This window comes from Danio aesculapii, chromosome 2 (genome assembly GCF_903798145.1).
Source record: "Danio aesculapii chromosome 2, fDanAes4.1, whole genome shotgun sequence".
In the NCBI taxonomy this organism is placed as follows: Eukaryota; Metazoa; Chordata; class Actinopteri; order Cypriniformes; family Danionidae; genus Danio; species Danio aesculapii.
In genome coordinates this window covers 55,120,828-55,140,827 of record NC_079436.1, presented here as the reverse complement: position 1 = coordinate 55,140,827, position 20,000 = coordinate 55,120,828, and the positions used below count along the sequence as shown (strand labels likewise).

General features: G+C 40.6%; 1 protein-coding gene across 2 annotated transcripts in view; it reads left to right on the top strand.

Moving 5' to 3' along the window:
• Positions 1 to 20,000, top strand: part of tpm4b (tropomyosin 4b) — a 58,466-nt gene that overhangs the window by 8,529 nt on the left and 29,937 nt on the right. The window lies entirely within an intron of this gene.

Sequence of the window (20,000 nt, the reverse complement as noted above, 5' to 3'; positions counted from 1 at the left end):
GAGTTTGCATGTTCTCCCCGTGTTCACGTGGGTTTCCTCCGGGTGCTCTAGTTTCCCCTGCAGTCCAAACACATATGCTATAGTTGAACTGGGTAAGCTAAATTGGCCGTAGTGTATGTGCGTGAATGAGAGTGTATGGGTGTTTCCCAGTACTGGGTTGCAGCTGGAAGGGCATTCGCTGGGTAAAACATATGCGGGATAAGTTGGCAGTTCATTCCGCAGTGGTGACTCCTGATTAATTAAGGGACTAAGCCAAAAAGAAAATGAATGAACGAATAAATAAAAGCTAGACTAAATAAAGCAAGTTTGATGTAAAAACAGTGAAGGACTCTGCATTCCTAATCTCAAAATGAATACACAAATGCTGCATTGTTTTACACGATGCTGGGTCAAATATGAACAAAGTTGGATTTAGTTTTTTTCAATTAAATTCAAATATAAATTTTTAATTCAGCAACTGGGTTTGTTCACATTTGATCTAACATTAAGTTAAAACAACCCACACTGTAAAAAAAATCCTGGTTGCCTTAAATTTTTAAGAAGTCCATTGAACTTATATTTAGTTAAACTGACTTAAAACAGGGGTGGTGCAGTGCGTAACAAGAAGGTCGCTTGTTTGAGCCTCGGCTGAGTCAGTTGCCATTTCTGTGTGGAGTTTGTGGGTTTTCTCAGGGTGCTCCGATTTCTACGGTCCAAACACATGCAGTATAGGTAAGCTAAATTGGCCGTAGTGTATCTGTGTGAATAAGAGTGTATGGGTGTTTTCCAGTGATATAAGCTGAATAAGTTGGCCGTTCATTCTGCTGTGGCGACCCGTGATTAATAAAGGGATTAATAAAGGGACTAAGCCAAAAAGAAAATGAACGAATGAATGAATGAATGACTTAAACAGCTTGTGTAACTTATAAAATTAACCCTTTAATGCACGCATTACAATAGACCTTTTTCTTTTCTAATATTGGCTGAACTTGAAGTGCTTTAAAAAAAAATTTTAAGGTACTTTATGAAATGTTGCCATATGGCAACAACGTCCAACAGTGGATCTAACTTAAAAACCTCAAAGATCTTTACTTATAATTAATAATTTTGTTGTGTGCTTTGATTTAATTGGTGTTGCAGTATTATAAGCATTAACACAGAACTTATAATTGACACCTCATACATAATATCCAACAACTAATATTTCAACAGCTCTCATTTATTCCATTCTTTTTTTGCTGAATATTATTAAAAACAAACATACTATTGTATTATCATGTATACAACATACAGTGAATATAAATATTTTCTTCAGTAAATATTATAACAAATACCAAGTCTAATATATCCAGATGCATCAGAATAATGTAGCTACTACAATGGTAATAGTTTGATTGCGGTGTTTACATGTTTACACTCAGAGAGCAGCATTTACAGCGGATCGTTCAGTCCAAAATATTGTAGTGATATTAACCTACTGTAAACATAGTTACTAAATCATTCTGACTAAGGTCTGTCTTTAAAAGCTGAAAGAGTACTGCTGACGATACGTACTAACTTTGCCATCTGAATAAACATAAACAAATACCACTGATCGCTTACTTACCAAATCTGTAGAGACAGGACAATCAAAACCAACTGGAGCCGTGTCAATTTTAAAAGGAGACGAGCAGCAAATTCAGATTTCACCATTTCCAGATGCGGAAAGCTCTCGGGTAAAAAATAATCCTTACAAACGTATTTCTGTGGTGTGTCGCATGCACTGTAAACCACATGTGAGTCCAGCTGCGCTCTCATAGCAGGGAAATGAAAACAAAACCTTCAATGCAGCACATTTAAAAAAGCAACACTGACGACCCATGTCACCAAACAATTCTTCTTCTTCCACTTGTTTTGGCAACACAACGTGGCGTCTCTCTGCCGTCTGAACACTGTAACAGGTAAAAGAGTCTTTGAAGCTATCATGCATATTAATGAAGATGCACCTCATACACAACAGAGCGCGCTGATTGATTAGAACCAAGTCTTTCTAATGAATTAATGCTGCACACTTGAGACGTCATGATGCACTCGCAGGTACAGACGTCCACTCTCCACACTGGAATACACACAAGTATCTAATGGCCGTGATGTAGCTTCAAAAATTTGTTTCAAACCGGAAGAACGAATTTGCTCGAAATAACGCAAAAACAACCAATTTTCACTTTTTAGTAAAATATGTGTGTCCTAATAGTGTTTTTAGCAGCGTGGGACACATATATGACTGGCAACAGCTCAAAAAATGTGTTTTGATGTTTCGTGACCCTTTAAAACATCCCATCTCAATCATTTGAGCGCCCAAATTTTACCCACAAGCAGCAAAATGAGTATGAAACAGATTGTGGAAAGTTTCTTTGTGAAGGGGAAAAGGCCCAGTGAAGGGCCTACGAACTGCCAAGAAATGGATCCGCAACCCATTTGTCAACAAATCAGGTGAATCCACTATGTCTGTGCAAGAGGATCAACTGCTGGAGCTTGCAAATGACACCTCATTGTACACAGTTTTTAAAGCACCTCACTGATTGTTTACAGATTAATAACAGTTACTCTCAAAATTCACGCAAAGCGTCGAGGGTAGATCAGCATATATGTAAAATGTGCAGCTGTCAGGATGAAGCAGTTCAGTGTGAGCATGTCAGCACCTCTGTGCGGAAAAAAATGGGAAGAAAAAGTTTTCCTGCATTCCTTCTCGGCCACCGCTGACAGCCCTGAATAAATGTCTTTCCCATTCATTCTGCTTTTGGACGCTACCAAGACGTCAAACTTACTCGCTGTGCAATTGTTTTAGCGAGGCTCAAGTTAAGAGTAATTTATGCATCATGTACACAATCACTGCATAACTGAGCATTGAAATGCTTAGAAAAAAACATTACATATTACAGTACAAACAAATCATTTTCAACTTAAATCAAGTCATCTACAATACTTGGCTTTTACAGTGTACAAATCAGTTAACATGGCTGTTGAATGCTTGATTCTGATTCTGTAAGGTGTGCAGTAAACAGAGCTAAAGTAGTTCCGGCAGGTTTTGAGCGCATTACAGCTTCATATCACTACGCTGAATGATTTGAACTTTTATTTTTATTTATTCCACAGTCTAAAATCATTTCAAAACACAACAGAAGACTTTGAAGGAGATGTGTGAGAACTAGTGTTGCACACAGGAGCAGTCTGAGGACAAAAACCTGACAAATAAAGTCTCAAATACAACATCTGAACAGTGACTTTAGATATGAACTGTTCTATAGGCAGATTAATTGACTCAAATTGACCCAAAGGTGCAGTATGTAAGTTTGACACCCAATGGTTGAACTAGGTATTACATTCCTGGATCAAAACAAACGCAAGCGCAGGTTTCCAGATTGAGGAGCGAGTCTGATTAAAAGGGCACCTGTGGTAAAAAATCTACTTTTCAAGCTGTTTGGACAGACATATGTGCATGTATGGTGTATAGACTTTCATATTGGGGTGATATAAACACACCCAGTGCTTTTTTTTTCAATTTAACAACATAAAAAACGGTGGACCAATTGGAGCGGTTTTCAAATCGACCGCAACTTTACGTAGGAGAGCGGTCCCCCCGCCCACCAATATTGATTGACAGGCGCGTCATCATATCCTCAGTTTGTTGATTCACGTCCGCCATTTTCAGCGTGAGTCGAAGTGATATCACTAAAGGAACACCCTAGCTCTATTTTTAGATGCAAGGCTCATTGGGCTCAACACAAGATCAATATTCTCCACATTATCGCTCTAATCAGAATTATTGGTTGTATCTTTAGGTAGGTTTGCAAACATGTGTACTTCTCATTGAGTCTACCTTATACTTCAGCCGTTTGCATTTCTCGCAATCATAGAAGCTCCCTGTGATCTTAACTAGGTGCTGCTACACCTGACGCTGCGCCATGCGTTTTAGAATTCTAAACATAGGTTTCTATCAGGGTACACACAACGGCGCAACGATTCGGGACACTTCATGTTTCTGCCGCACCAGAGAGTGTCTGGTGTGCCATGTCGCGGCTTTGAGCGACGCATCCCATGCCTCAGTCAAAGTTAATTCAGTGTGCGTGGTTATTAGTTTCTGTGTACAAGCTCGGCACTTGAAACTAGCACACAGTTGGCTGTAAAACTGTACAAAGACACAAATGATTTTGTACTCTCTGCTTGGTCTGTGTCTGTGTCATATATGTACGACTGAATGCAGATCCTGTCACTCCAGCTTCTTCTCTCAGTCTGCCCAAACACAGAGCGGGTGAGCTCATGGCCCCGCCCCCTTGTTACGTTGGGCGGGAAGCCGAAACTAATTTACATGTGAAGCAACACACCCCTAAATCAGCGAACTGTGGACACGCCCCCAACATGGCACTTTTTAACACATTATAATAAAAAAATCTGAATTGTGTTTTAAACTGAACCTAAACTGGCACACTCAGAAGAACCATAATATTATTCCTTTAACAAACTGATGAAGTCTTCTGTGTAAGCATGTAGTTTCCAGAGGCACTCAGAACTGCTCAAGGCTGAGCAATAATGCTGAGCTTTCATCTTTGGGTAGACAGTCAATAATATCCATCTGTACAGCGTGACTTTATTCGACCGGTGTCTGTGTGTGTGGCTTTTTTTTCTGTTAGTGGGCGGGGCCGCAGGTTTCAAATGTCCCAGGTTTGCGTGCGCAACTACTTGTGTTTCGTAGCCGCGTCAACACGAAACACCTGATGACTCGTTATCAAGACGACTCGTTTGAAGCACTATGAGTCGACTCTTTTATAGATGAATCAATAGTTTTAAACACGGTACACTTACAGATTCAAGCCTTAGCTGGATATTTCACTTCACTTAGAGCTGTGTTACACACTACATGGAAGGTCATTTTCAAAAACCCATAATAGGGGCTCTTTAAATTAAAAATTTAATATTTTATTAATTTTTTTTATTATTATAATTATTATTTATTTTATATTAAATTTTTTATTACAGTAAATAGCTAATTTGTAATTGTAAACAAGTGTGCATACTGAGACGCAGTAGCTGAAGTACAGTAGAGTACTTAAACAATAAAAAAAAACATTTTTATTGTATTTTTAATTTACGGCTTGGGTTGCAGCTGGAAGGGCATCCACTTTGTAAAACATATGCTGGATAAGTTGACGGTTCATTCCCCTGTGGCGACCCCACATTAATAAAGGGACTAAGCCGAAAAGTAAATAAATGAATGAATACTGAGACTCAGTAGCCGAAGTAGAGTACAGTAGAGTACTTAAACTCATCAGCATTTAAGAAATAAATCAACCACTCTGGAATGCTGAGGAATTCAGTCTCACATGTGGAGGAAATGGATATTTAGAGCGAGAGCCACCTCTGAAACCACAGGAAGAAAAGCCAGACCTCAAAGCAGGAGAGCAGAGCCGAGACTATAAAAACTGTCTGGAATAAAACTGTATGGAGCCGCATTCTTTCACTGCATCGGGACAGAATGGAGGAGACTTTTAAAGAGGGAGTTCAGCCATAAATGAAAATCCTGTCATCACTTAATCCACCTCATATTCTTTTGACCCAGTTTCAATCCAGAATGCAGGACTGCTGGATTCCTAATGTTTATCATTTATTCATTCATTCATTGTTCTTCGGCTTAGCGGATGCCCTTCCAGCTGCAACCCAGTACTGGGAAACACCCATACACACTCATTCACACTCATACACTACAGCTAATTTAATTTCTCCAATTCACCAATTGCGGATGTGTTTGGACTGTGGGGGAAACCGGAGCACCCAGAGGAAACCCACGCCAACACGGGGAGGACATGCAAACTCCACACAGAAATGCCTACTGGCACAAGTGGGACTCAAACCAGCGACCTTCTTGCTGTGAGGTGTTCAAATAAAAACAACAAACTACAATCAAATCACTGCAAAACATAGTTTTCTTACTTAGTTTTACATCTTGTTTGCAGTTCAAATAAAATTTCCTAAATCAAAAAGTATTTTGGACAGCACGGTGGCTCAGTGGTTAGCACTGAGAAGGTCGCTGGTTCGAGTCCCGGCGGGGTCAGTTGCAGTGCCGTGCACAGACTCTTAAATGGGCAGGTGCTCATTCACGCTACGTGCGGGGGATGTGACGGTCGTGGAAATCACGGTAAGTGGATGGGGGAGGAGTTAACTCGGAAATCATGCTAAGTGGGGGAGGGGGTGACGGTCGCCTGAATCATGCTAAGTTGAGGGGCGGGACACGGACGTGTTAGAGGGAGAGGGGTACAGGCTAAGAGGTGCACTTCAGCCAGTAAGGGCAGAGGGGCAGTGGCTCTAGCCACCAGGCCACCCCCCTGTGCACTGCCCTGGTCAGTTGGCATTTCTGTGTGGAGTTTGCATGTTCTCCTCGTGTTGGCGTGGGTTTCCTCCTGTTATCTTAGAATGATGAGATACACTCTGAGAACTGACTTATCCCAAGCTTTAAAAACACTGTTAGCTTGTTTCTGTTTCATTACATGAACGATTTAAAGCAGACATGTCCAAAGTCCGGCCCGGGGGCCAAATGCGGCCCGTGGTCAAACTTAATCTGGCCCGCCGCCTCTGTAATACAATTAATAACTTCTGGCGCGCACATATTCTTAAGTGCTGTTCCTGAATACAGTTCCTAATTTACCCACTAGAGGCAGGAGCACTCTATGCGACATCACCCTGTGTAACCTTTTACCCCCAATTTTCTAAAATGGCGACAATAAATAAGAAAAGGAAAGTTGACTGCGAGGGTCGACGCTTCAAAGATGGGTGGAAATTGGACTGTTTCTTCACAGAAATAAGTAACAACTGTGTCTGTCTCATTTGCAAAGAGAGTTCAACATCAAGCGACATTACAAAAGAAACACGCTGACATGTATGATAATTTGACCGGGGAGGAACGCAGCAAGAAATTGACACAACTTGAAGCCAGTTTAATCTCACAGCAGCAGTATTTTTCAAGAGCCCGAGAGTCAAATGAGAATGCCACAAAGGCTAGTTAGGAGATAGCAACACTGATCGCGAAGCATTGCAAACCTTTCACTGAGGGTGAATTTATCAAAGGCTGCGTGATGACTATGGTGAAGAAAATATGTCCTGAGAAGCAGCAAGAGTTTGCCAAAGTCTGCCTGGCACGTAACACCGTGGCACGCAGGATTGAAGAAGTGTCGTCAGACATCAAAAGACAATTGGGAGTCAGAGGAAAGGAGTTTGAATTTTTTTCGCTAGCTTGCGACGAAAGCATAGATGCCTCGGACACTGCTCAGTTGCTTATTTTTTTGAGAGGAGTGGACAATGAAATGAACGTTACTGAAGAACTACTTGACCTCCAGAGCCTGAAAGCCCAAACGAAAGGAACAGACTTATTCTCTTCTGTTTGCGCTGCCGTGGATGACATGAAACTCCCGTGGAAGAAAATTTCTGGGATTATTACGGATGGCGCACCATCCATGGCTGGCGAACGAAGTGGATTAGCAACACTAATATGCAACAAAGTAAGTGAAGAAGGGGGTCAAGCTGTAAAACTCCATTGCATCATTCATCAGCAAGTTCTGTGTGCCAAACATCTCCAATACGAACATGTTATGAAACCGGTGATAAAGGCTATTAACTATATCCGCTCCAGAGCGCTATTCCACCGCCAGTTTTCAACAGTTTTTAAGCGAGATTCATGCAGAATATGGAGATGTTGTCTATTTCACTGACGTGCGATGGCTCAGTCGGGGTTCTGCACTGTCGCGCTTCTACTCTCTTAGGCAGCAAATCAGTGAGTTTTTGGCTGAAAAGGGACAACCTATGCAAGAACTAAGTGACCCCATGTGGCTAGCTGATTTGGGCTTTCTAGTTGATATCACAAAGCACCTTAATGTCCTTAACACCAGTCTCCAGGGACCAGACGCAGTCATAAGCCAACTATATTCACACATCAAAGCCTTTGGAACCAAGCTCAAACTGTTTGAAAGACACCTGTCGCAGACCCAGCCCAATACTGCACATTTTTAAGCGCTGCAAGAAATCATGGCCAGATTCCCAGAGAGCAATGTCAATGCGCAAACGAAGAGGTACGCATCAGATATTAAATCTTTGGCTGAAGAGTTCACACGACGCTTTCGGGATTTTGCAGCTATAGAGAAGGATATCGCTCTCTTTTCCTCACCTTTCTCCGTGGACACAGATAATGTTCCAGACCATTTACAGCTGGAGCTCATTGAGCTGCAGTGTGACGCCGAGAGCCGCAGTCGGCACCATCAACTTTCTCTCGCCAACTTTTACCGACAGCTGGATAAAGGCAGGTTTCAAGAGATTCGAGAGTTTGCTAAGAAAATGCTGAGCTTGTTTGGGTCGACGTATTTGTGTGAGAAGACATTCTCGGTTATGAACTTAAATAAGAGTCGTGTGAGGACACGGCTCACAGACTCTCACCTGCGAGACATCTTGCGCATCAATACCTCTGCCTTTGAGCCAGACCTGGCAGTTGTGCTGCAGTACAGATCTCAGTATCACCCGTCACATTAATTTAAATAACTTAATTTTGTTTTGTTCAGTCACAAATTCAGACAAGTTGTCAGTTTTCAGTCCAGAATAAACCGTTCAATCAACATTTATATTTGATGATATGTCATATATCAAATTAGTCCTGCACTTGTGGATAATCGTTTCTGTTATTCAAAAATTCTGTGAACATTGAACTCCCATGATAATATAGTTCATGTTCAAATGAACCAAAATACATGTTTGATTGTTAAAATGAAAATAAAAAGAAAATGTGAAACACAGGATGGCTTGCTAAACTGTGTTTAAATATATTGTTGCTTTATGTAATGAATGTCAGCCGAGGTCGGCCCCCCCACATTTTACAACATCAAATCCGGCCCCCTGTGCAAAAAGTTTGGACACCCCTGATTTAAAGAGTCCAGATGTTCTAAGATCAGATGATTACGACATCGCCTCGATGTGTGTGATATTTCTATACAAGGCAACGGTCTGTGCAGAGCCTTCATTATACTTTCTGTTCACTCACACACACGCAGACCGATGGAGTACACACAGAGCACACTTTTACACACACACACACACACACACACACGCACACACACACACACACACTCAGAGAGCAGAGGAATGTGAGGAATTCAGCTAAAGCAAACAATGAAACTTCAGCTCTTGAATTTAATGAATACAGCTGCACACATATATATACACACACACACACACACACCAACACACGAACTCGCTCGCTCACTCACTTACTCTCTCACAAACACACACACATTCTCTTGCTCTGTATATTTCAGACAGACACTCACACATACAAACACATACACACACACACACACACACACTCTCTTTTAGACACAGATACACACACACATATACTCCAGACGTCTGCATCTCACAGACGTCTGCAAAAACACTCCCACACTCTCTGGAATTGACTGAAGGGAATGTGAATGCTGTTGTGATAGCGTCACACACTTTATTAGACGCTGAATTCATGACTGATCAGCAGAACTGCAGTGGATTATTCATATAAAATGTGTCCTCTGTGGTGTGTTTATCACAGTTGACTCTGTTCCTCCAGCTCAGTCCATCAGAATGTCTGAAATGATGCCTATTATATACAGTTTTGTAAAGCAGACAACAGAGCTGTTTCTGTGTGGGAACGTGTTTCAGAGCAGTGTGTGAAATTCATCAGGACTCGTTCAGACTAAGAGAGCGCGACCATGAGTGCGGCGTCTTCTTCTAAGACTAATTTCTATACTCATCTCCTCCTAGACCGTTCATACTACAACCACCAAACTTACTACAAACCTCCAAACTGGTCTGACTCAGGTTGCTATATCTTTTCCAACTGATCTGACTTGCGGTTTTAGGAAAACTGGCCCGGAAAATTCGGAAAAGTTCCTTTGACTTAACATTGGACCAAATTTTATAACCTCATAATTTTGCGCCAGACTGTCATACAGACTTAGGTTGGGCTCATTTAACTCTGATCACCTTTCAACTTACTAGCCACACCCTAGCAACCACTTACGGCAGCCTAGCAACTGTCCCATAGACTTCCTTTGTAAAAAAATGCCATTGACTTTACATTAGACATACTAACAACAAACCAATCCATACTAGAAACATCCTAACAAACATACTAATCCATACTAGCAAACATGCTAATTCATACAATAAACATATTAGCAACATGCTAATTCATGCTAACAACATGCTAGTTTATATTAGAAACATGTTAGTGTAACCCTGCGGGTCCTACACCATCCAACCCGTTCCGAGCTGGTATGGGAGCATGAGAGTTGGTTGCTCAACCAAGGAGGCTAAAGACCATGGCCTCTAGCATCTGTCGCTAGAGCACCTTTAGAGGTCAGAGAAGTGAGGTTTACCTGCACAGCACTTACTAGCTGGCCTCCGTTACACTAGCAACATGCTAACTCATACTAGAACCATGCGAACAACATTTTAGTTTATACTAGAACCATGTTAGCATAATGCAAATTCATACATAAACTATGCTAATTTATGTTAGCAACTGCCTAGCAACCACTCAGAACACCTTATCAACCGCCTAGCAACACCCTGTTAATATTTTAGCAACCACCTAGCAATGCCTTAGCAACCACCTAGCAACCACTCAGAATACCCTAGCAACCATCTAGCAACACCTTAGCAACCACCTAGCAATGCCTTAGCAACCACCTAGCAACGCCTTGGCAACTGCCTAGCAACACCTTAACAACCACCTAGCAATGCCCCAGCAACCACCTCGCAACACCCTAGCAACCACCATGCAACGCCTTAACAACCACCTAGCAACAGCCTAGCAACCACCTTGCAACGCGTTAGCAACCACCTAGCAACACCTTAGAACACCCTAGCAACTGCCTAGCAACACCAACCAGCAGCGACACCAACCTCCGTAAAGGTTATTATAGGTCCTGTGCCGGCCAGTGGCGCCCCTGCCCGTGCCAGAGAAAGAGAGGTCCTATGGCTGGTGAGAGAGACACTGTTCGTATGAAAACCACTTCAGTGTTCTCAGTCATAGTAAAGCGCATTTTATTATCAGTAATGGTTACTGGCGTTGGAATGGGAAAACAGTAATTTATTTGATTACTCGTTACTGAAAAAAGTATCACCGTTAGTAACGCCGTTTATTAATAGCGCCATTATTCCCATCACTGCTTCCAGATGAGGAATATGAGGGCTAGTAAACTCTAAAAACAAAATTGCAGGTTCACTTTAACCCAATGTTGAGTGAAGTCTGAAACAAACTCAACCATTGGCATAAAAAGTGTTATTTAAATTTAACTAAAAAATTAACCCAATGTTGGATTTGTTCTTATTTGACCCAACATTCTGTTATGTACAGTAAATATTCAGCACTCAAAAACATATTTTTGTTGCTTGTTCAAAGTACTTATTTAAAATGAGCTAAAACAACACAACTCTTGAGATTTCGTTAGGACAACCTAATTATTTTATGTTCAATCCACTTAAATTTGTATAGACTAATAAGTTAACAGGAAAAAAAAATGCAAAATTGTATACATTCTTACTGCTTTGTTGTATTTTATTCGTTATATGTATATATATATATATATATATATATATATATATATATATATATATATATATATATATATATATATATATATATATATATATATATATGTGTGTGTGTATATATGTGTATATATATATATATATATATATATATATATATATATATATATATATATATATATATATATATATATATATATATTATATATACACATATATGTATACACACATATATATACATATATATGTTTATATATGTATATGTATATGTTTATATATGTATATGTATAATACATATAACACCCCTCTGTGCCTGCATAATTAAGTGATCTTTCGTTATAAGAGAGGATCACAGTGAAATGCCATTCAGTTTCTAGAGAAAGCTAGATAATGTCATGTTTTTCAGTAATAAATCTGTAGTGTAGCAGTATTGAGGTGTGAAATTAAACTGAAACTGAAAAATAGACTATGCAAAAGTTTGGGCACCTTCCCTTTTGTGTGAGTTTCAAAACCTGGAGTCACTTAATGCTGATTGATTACAACACAAAATTGATTTGAATGACTCAGTGAACCTTAACATCCCCAACACAGGTGCAACCAATCATGAAAAAGGATATTTAAGATAGCTGATGGCTAGTTGGGTTTCTCCGTATTGTAAACCTGAAAGTAGCAACATAGGAACCTCAAAAGAACTTACTAATGACCTAAAAACTAGGATAGTTCACCAACATGAATTAGGAGAAGGAAAAGGTTCACAAAGGTTTAAAGTTTCTATCACCACAGTCAGAAATACAGAGGTGTAAAGAGTACCTGAAAACTATACTTGAGTAAAAGTACAGATACCTTACTGTAAAAATTACTCCGTTACAAGTCACCAATTCCAATAAGACTTGAGTAAAAGTATTAAAATATCCGATTTTAAAAGAACTTAAGTATTTTACTCGTACTGAATGTGGGCTCAAAGAACACCAAGAAAGGTTTTATTTCCTAATCTAGAAATTAAATTGAACAGCTCAATGTTTCAAAATGGCAGAACAAAATAGATTTAAAAAAATAGAACAAAAAGTCTCAGTCAAACTCAAATGTTCAAAAAAGGCACAATTAAAAAAAAAAGGTAGTAAAACGTAGTAAAAAAAAATTCAGAGCTAACTTTCATGTGATTTACCTCTCAGTCTCAGAGGGGGGTAATACTTTTATTTTGAGTAATTTTTCAATAGATAAGGATGTTTTCTCTGTATTAAAATTAAACAAAGTTTAGCAGTGTTATTTTTCAACTTGGTAAACTACATATAAATTCAATAGAAAATACATCACAAACTTGCACCTAAATGCACCTGATGCAAAATGTATAACTTCAGTTGCACAAAAAAAAAAAAACCTAAAACATAGTCATGTCATGTCATGTCATGTCGCATTGGTTTTTGCCATATCAATAACTGTATTAAAAGCACTAATTTCACATTAAATTAGATACATTAAACAGACTCTTACTTCAATGTGTTTTCTCAAATTTAACGATAAATTCTTAAAAGCACTTATTTTCATGGTTCGTGGCAAACAAAGTAGACACTGCATCCTGTAAGAGCCATTCTGCATATCGGCAAACGAAAACATTTCTTTCAGATAAGGCCATGGATGGTTTGATGTGCCGACTTCGGCTTCATCACTGGCTGCAGCCATGTTGCTAATTAAACACCTGGTATTAGGCAAGCTGCTATGATTTGGCTCATAAATAGCAAACAGTACCTTCAGCACCCTGCAGATGGAGATATCGCCTTATCTGCCCAACAAATTAGCCATGGTAGATAAAGATGCCGACTTGTCGCGCACAATCACAATGTAATGAGTAACGGTAAGCATCTGTTCAAATGTAGTGGAGTAAAGAGTACATATATTCAGTCAAAAATATAGTCAAGTAGAGAGTAAAAGTTGCTTATATTTTTAATACTCAGTACAAGTACAAAGTAGCCGAAAAAATACTTAAGTAAAGTAACGAAATCCATTTACTTAAGTAATTTACACCACTGCAGAAATATAGTAAGAAAATGGAAGGCCACAGGAAGAGTTATTGCGAAGGAAAGATGTGCTAGACCAAGAAAAATATCTTAAAGGCAAAGGCGAAGAATGGTTAGAATGGTCACAGACAACACAACCAAAGAGGAACATCTTGCTGCTGATAATGTCATTGTACATTGCTCCACAGTCCAGCGCACTCTTCACAAAGAACAGCTCAATGGAAGGTGGTGCAGAAGAAGACTTTTCTGCATTCTGTCCACAAGAAGAGTCGTTTGAGGTATGCAAAGGCTCATCTGGACAAGCCTGAATCATTTTGGAAAAATATACTGTGGACAGATGCCACAACCATAACTGCTTTTTATGGCGGAAAAAGAACACTCCACATTCCAGGAGAACAACCTGCTCCCCACTGTAAAATATAGTGGAGGGTCCATCATTCTGTGGGCATGTGTGGCAAGCACAGGTACTGGAAACCTTGTCAGAGTTAAAAGTTGCATGGATTCCACCCAGTATCAGCAGATTCTGAAGAATAATGTTCAGAAATCAGTCAGAAGGCTGAAGTTACGGCAGGGTTGGATGTTTCAGCAATGACCCAAAATACAGTTCCAGATCTATCGAGGAATTCATGCTAAGACATGATACTATGTTCTGGAATGGCCATCCTAGTCCCCAGACTTGAACATCATCGAAAATCTCTGGATTGATTTGAAAAGGACCGTTCATGCTCGGCACCCATCAAATCTGACTGAACTGGAGAAATTTTGCTAGAAAGAAAGGTCTAAAATTCCTTCAGCAAGACTTCAGTGAATTATCCTTGACTATAAGAAACGTCTACAGCATAGGTCTCAAATTCAATTCCTGGAGGGCCGCAGCTCTGCACAGTTTTGCTCCAACCCTGCTCAAACACAGCTGATCCAACTAATGTAGGTGTTCATGACTCTTTTGAACACCATGATTATTTGGATCAGGTGTGTTTGATAGGGTTGGAGCAAAACTGTGCAGAGCTGCGGCCCTCCAGGAATTGAGTTTGAGACTTATGGTCTACAGGCTGTTATTTCAGGTGGCTGTACAAAAATTAATGTCATTATTTTGTTGGGGTGCCCAAATTTTTGTACCTGTCTGTTTTTGTTATGAGTTAAATTGCATGGCATCTGTTGATTAAAGGGCACCTTTGGTAAAAAATCTACTTTTCAAGCTGTTTGGACAGACATATGTGCATGTATGGTGTATAGACTTTCATATTGGGGTGATATAAACACACCCAGTGCTTTTTTTTTCAATTTAACAACATAAAAAATGGTGGACCAATTGGAGCGGTTTTCAGACCGACCACAACTTGACGTAGGAGTGCAGTCCTCCCGCCCACCAATATTGATTGACAGGCGCGTCATCATATCCTCAGTTTGTTGATTCACGTCCGCCATTTTCAGCGTGAGTCGAATCGATATCACTAAAGGAACACCCTAGCTCTATTTTTAGATGCAAGGCTCATTGGGCTCAACACAAGATCAATATTCTCCACATTATCGCTCTAATCAGAATTATTGGTTGTATCTTTAGGTAGGTTTGCAAACATGTGTACTTCTCATTGAGTCTACCTTATACTTCAGCCGTTTGCATTTCTCGCGATCACAGAAGCTCCCTGTGATCTTAACTAGGTGCTGCTACACCTGACACTGCGCCATGCGTTTTAGAATTCTAAACATCGGTTTCTATCAGGGTACACACAACGGTGCGACGATTCGGGACACTTCATGTTTCTGCCGCGCCACAGAGAGTGTCTGGTGTGCCTTGTCGCGGCTTCAAGCGGCGCATCCGGTGCCTCAGTCAAAGTTTATTCAGTGTGCGTGGTTATTAGTCTCGGTGTACAAGCTCGGCACTTGAAACTAGCACACAGTTGGCTGTAAAACTGTACAAAGACACAAATGATTTTGTACTCTCTGCTTGGTCTGTGTCCGAGTCGTACATGTACGACTGAATGCGGAACCTCTCACTCCTGCTCCTTCTCTCAGTCTGCCTGTATCTGTTGCAATGAGCGGGTGAGCTCATGGCCCCGCCCCCTTTTTACGTTGGGCGGGAAGCTGAAACTAATCTACATGTGAAGCAACACACCCCTAAATCAGCGAGCTGTGGACACGCCCCCGACATGACACTTTTTAACACATTATAATAAACAAATCTGAATTGTGTTTTTAACTGAACCTAAACTGGCACACTCAGAAGAACCATAATATTAATATTAAATCATAAAAAAGAGGTAAACTATGGGCCCTTTAAATAAATGTTATGTCAGAACAGAAATGTTGCTTTTTCTCTTGAGTATAAAATATATCCAAATGAAATTGCTGATTTGAAAGGCCATCAGGCTATGGCTTGCAATTCTGAAAATGATCAGGGGTGGTTAATCATTATTATTATTTCTTTTTATTTATGAACAATGCAAAAAATACTAAAACAATCACAGTACAGTATACAGAAAATGAAAAATAAATAAATGAAATAAGAATAAAAATATATGGAATATATAAAAACATCTTTAAAGAAAATGATTATATAGTTTACAAATTTCAGTTGTTTAGTTTACTATAACAGTTGAGTTAGAAGTAGTTTCAAAGTAAAACTGGATTTAAGTATAAATATTAAAAATAGGCAGCACGGTGGTGAAGTGGGTAGCACAATCACCTCACAGCAAGAAGGTTTCTGGTTCGAGCCCCGGCTGGGCCAGTTGGCATTTCTGTGTTGAGTTTGCATGTTCTCCCTGTGTTCATGTGGGTTTCCTCCGGGTGCTCCGGTTTCCCCCACAAGTCCAAAAACATGTGGTACAGGTGAATTGGTTAAGCTAAATTGTCCATATTGTATGTGTGAAAGAGTGTGTATGTATTTTTCCCAGTGATGGGTTGCAGCTGGAAGGGCATCTGTTGTGTAAAACATATGCTGGATAAGTTGATGGTTCATTCCGCTGTGGCGACCCCTGATTAATAAAGGGACAAATCCGGAAAGAATATGAATGAATGAAAATATAAAAAAGGTTTGGCTTTGGATTGTACTTTTAGGTCTATGTATGTACAATTTTGTTAATAAAATCAAGAAAATAGATTTTGTTTTCATGCAAATTGGGCTCTGTTTTGCAATTAACAAAACCAAACAAAGTTGATCATTATTAGTCGAGCAGGAACACCCTGATGTCATCCGAAACCCGCATCTTCTTCTTAGGGATTTTCTTGTGCGCATTCCTATCCTTCTTGTTATGTTCTCACTATCATAACATTTAAAATACACTCTTGAATGCACTAGGCTAAATAACACAGCTACAACGGGAGTACTTAACTTCTTCACTATTTTATTAACAAGAGCACACGAACATAAGCAGTAACGTGTGGGTGCCACCTAATGGCACTGGGGACAATGGCAATATCACATACATAACATTTCCTCCCCTCTTAAACAGAAACAACTCCAAAAACATTTTTCAAAAACACAATTATAATACCTTTATCTATTTTACTCTAGAGGTAGAGGGTAGACTGCCTCTTGCCTCGAGCCAGTTCGGGGATTATTCTGCCCCAGATCAGAACAGGCTCACTAACATAACTAATCATAGCTTAATTCAGCAGCTTCTGTTTTCTTATAATGTCAGACGGTTGGGTGGTTTAATCACTCTGGCTGGATAACGTCTAATCTGTGTTGGTGTAATGTCATGTTTTGTCTGACACTCTCCTGATATGTCATTGTTAACATCTTGTTCCCTTGTTAGTGATGCAGAAGAAGTGGCATCTGCAGAGGTCTGTACAGGGGCAGACACATTCTTGTTATCAGGCAAGTCTGTTGAAAGCTTTTCAGCTGTTTGTTTTGGAATGGACAAAAGTTGATCAGCATGACGCCTCCATTCCTCAGAAGTACCCACATCCACAGTATAGGATACTGGACCACTTTGAGCCGTCACCACTCCTGATGTCCATTTCTCTCTTCCCCTGTAATCACGAGCAAGCACAGCATCACCTACTCCAAACTGTCTTGGTCTCAAACGACCTTCTCTGCGGAGAATTTGAGACACTTGGGAGAGCCGAACTGCCGCTGTCACACTGGGTTTTAGGGCATCAAGACGCGTGCGCAACTGGCGTCCCATAAACAACAAGGAAGGGGACTCTTTTGTCGTTGGGTGTGGTGTGTTGCGGTATGTCAGCAGGAATGTTTCCAGCCTTTTTTGTAGAGTAGAAGATCCCTTAGAAACCTTCAGTGCTTGTTTTAGTGACTGAACAAACCTCTCAGCCTGCCCATTTGTTGATGGGTGATAAGGAGCGGAACGAATATGCTTCACGTGATTGGTTTTCAGGAAACTCGCAAACTCCTGAGAGACAAATTGTGGTCCATTATCACTCACGAGGACTTCAGGCAGACCATAATGACTGAAAATGTTCCTCAAAACATCAATGGTTTTCTCTGCTGTCGTTGATGTCATGACTTGCACCTCAGGCCACTTTGAATGCGCATCGACCACGACTAGGTACATGTGACCCTCACATGGCCCAGCAAAATCTACATGTATGCGCTCCCATGGTTTACTTGGCCATTCCCATGGATGGAGAGGTGCTTGTGATGGCATTTTCTGTATTTGTTGGCATGACTGACACATTTTCACTTGCAATTCAATGTCAGCATCCAGACGCGGCCACCACACATAGCTACGAGCAATGGCTTTCATTCTGACAATTCCTGGATGTCCAGTGTGCAGTTCTTCCAGCACTCTTTTCTGTAGTTTGTGTGGAACCACAACTCTCATACCCCTCATCAAACATCCATGTTGAACAGATAGCTCACTGCGTTTGGAGATGAAAGGTGAGAGTTCATTATTATCTGTCAGGCTGATAGCTTGAGTTCCTTGTAGAACCATTTCGACTACTGTAGCCAAAATAGAGTCGCTCATAGTCTCTCTTCTAATATCAGTGGCACTAACAGGGAGTTTTTCCATCTGTCCGAGGTAGAACAGCTCTACAGCATCGTTCTTTTCTCTATGTTCTACGTGCAATGGCAGACGGGAAAGACCATCAGCATTTCCGTGATGTTCGGCTCTTTTGTACTCGATAGTGTAGTTGTGTGCAGACAAAAGCAATGCCCACCTTTGCATACGTGCCGCCGCCATTGATGGAATTCCATTTTGTGGCCCTAAGATTGTAGTAAGGGGGCGGTGATCTGTGAAGAGTGTGAATTTTCGTCCGTAGAGATACTGATGGAATTTCCGAACTCCAAACACAATTGCCAGAGCCTCGCGCTCAATCTGCGCGTAATTCTGTTCTGCCTTGCTAAGCGTGCGCGATGCAAAAGCTATAGGCTTTTCCTCACCACTGGGTAACATGTGTGAGATGACAGCACCAATGCCATATGGTGATGCATCACACGCAAGTCGAATTGGGTTCTGTGGGTCGTAGTGTGTCAAGACATTTTGTGATACTAATTGTTCCTTTGCCATTTTGAATGCAGCATTGCACTCTGCCGACCACAGCCAGCGCTTTCCCTTGCACAACAGAGAATTCAAAGGATTCGCTATAGTCGCCAAATTGGGTATGAACCTCCCATAATAATTTAACAAACCAAGGAATGACCTCAGCTGTGTGACGTTTGATGGGGGTGGGGCATTGACAATTGCACTCACTTTTTCAGGTGACTTGTGCAAACCTTCAGCGTCAATTATGTGACCCAAATATTCCAGTGAGTCCTTGAAAAAGTCACATTTTCCTTTTTCCACATGCAAGCCAAACTCCTCTAGGCGTCCAAGAACTCCATCCAAGTTTTCCAAGTGTTCAGCTTCAGTCCGCCCAGTAACAAGAATGTCATCCAGATAGCAATGGACATTAGGAAGGCCTAATAATACTTGATCCATAGCTCTTTGGAATATTGCTGGCGCGGAGGCAATCCCAAAAGGAAGGCGAGAGTATTGGAATAGCCCTTTCTGTGTGGAAATTGTGAGGAACTTTGAGGACTCCTCCTCCACCTTCATTTGGAGGTAAGCATGGGACAAGTCTAGTTTACTGAAACATTGTCCTCCTGCTAATGAAGCAAAAAGGTCCTCGATGCGTGGTAACGGATAGTGTTCAGTGTGAAGTACAGGGTTTATTGTCACTTTAAAGTCCCCACAGATGCGCACTGCTCCATTTTTCTTCACCACCGGAACTATTGGAGTAGCCCATTCACTATACTGCACCGGTGTCAAAACTCCCATTTCAGTGAGACGGTTCAACTCCTCTTCAACTTTTGGACGCAGGGCATATGGGACTACTCTGGGCTGACAAAACTTTGGTTTATGTTCAGGTTTCAGCGATATTTTAGCCTTTATTTTCTTCATTTCCCCTAATTGTTTAGAGAAAACAGCGGTATGTTTTTGCAGAACAGCATCTAGTGTCTTC